Genomic DNA, 1,040 nt, shown 5'->3' with positions numbered 1-1,040 from the left:
TGTATGAGTGTGCATGCATGTGTATTTGTGTGAGCGTACATTTGTAAATACTGCCTCAAGACTATATCCCCTTTTTTTCAGTGAATTATCAATGCTACTTTTAATCAGTAGCTCAAGTATGGTGAATTATAGTTAGTACATAAGACTTTGAATATAATTGGCTTTTTTTTTATCATTAAATCAGTCTCATGTCGAGCCTTGAAGTGCTTACATTAATAAAGAGTACTTGAAAAAAAAATTGTAGATTATTTATTAGACATAGACTACTGTGGAAGGCCATTTATCAACCTACATTTTCCAAATAATATTGGAATAGATATTATTTTACAGATCATATTATAATCTCTTGTCTTGTGCTACTGTTATGAAATCTTTTGCAGATGAAAAGGTTTAGATTTCATGCAAATCCACAGAGTAGGAGCATTATTCATATATGTCTATGTAATGCACATATCATTCTTCCTTTTAATTAGGTAGGTGACATACCCTTTACATACAAAGAGACTGTATATAGTTGTTAATGCACTGCACTAGTCTCCTTGGATATAAAGGCATAAAAGGTTCCCAGAGCACACTGAAGAGGAAGAGATCGCCCTCAAGGTTGATTTGGTGGTATTTGCATCTAAATATTGAAGCTCAAAAGATGGTGCTGGTGCAAGTAATTTAAGACGTGTGGGATTAGGGTTTAAGTAGTAGTGCCAGGAATCCAGAGCATGGTTGTGTATATATAGGTATATATGGAAAGACCATTTATATTACAGTATTTAACCGGCAGAGGGATGTTAGGGATCTGTAGTAAGACTTATAAGAATTTTTAGGACTTTTTCTTATAGCTCAGATAAGGTTCTTTTCTTACCTACGATATCACTCAAACAGCGACGTAAACTCTACAAGAGTCTGACCTTGCTTGGTTTATCTGCAGCAACATTTATAGCTTAACTAATGGAGAACAATGTGCTTCATCATCTTCGGCTTTTTCATCTCTGCCTTCTGAATTGAAAATCTGTGATATTATACCACACTTGATTTTTTTTTTCTTT

The sequence above is a fragment of the Penaeus monodon genome, chromosome 34 (genome assembly GCF_015228065.2).
Source record: "Penaeus monodon isolate SGIC_2016 chromosome 34, NSTDA_Pmon_1, whole genome shotgun sequence".
Lineage (NCBI taxonomy): Eukaryota > Metazoa > Arthropoda > Malacostraca > Decapoda > Penaeidae > Penaeus > Penaeus monodon.
Note: the sequence above shows the minus strand (reverse complement) of the source record.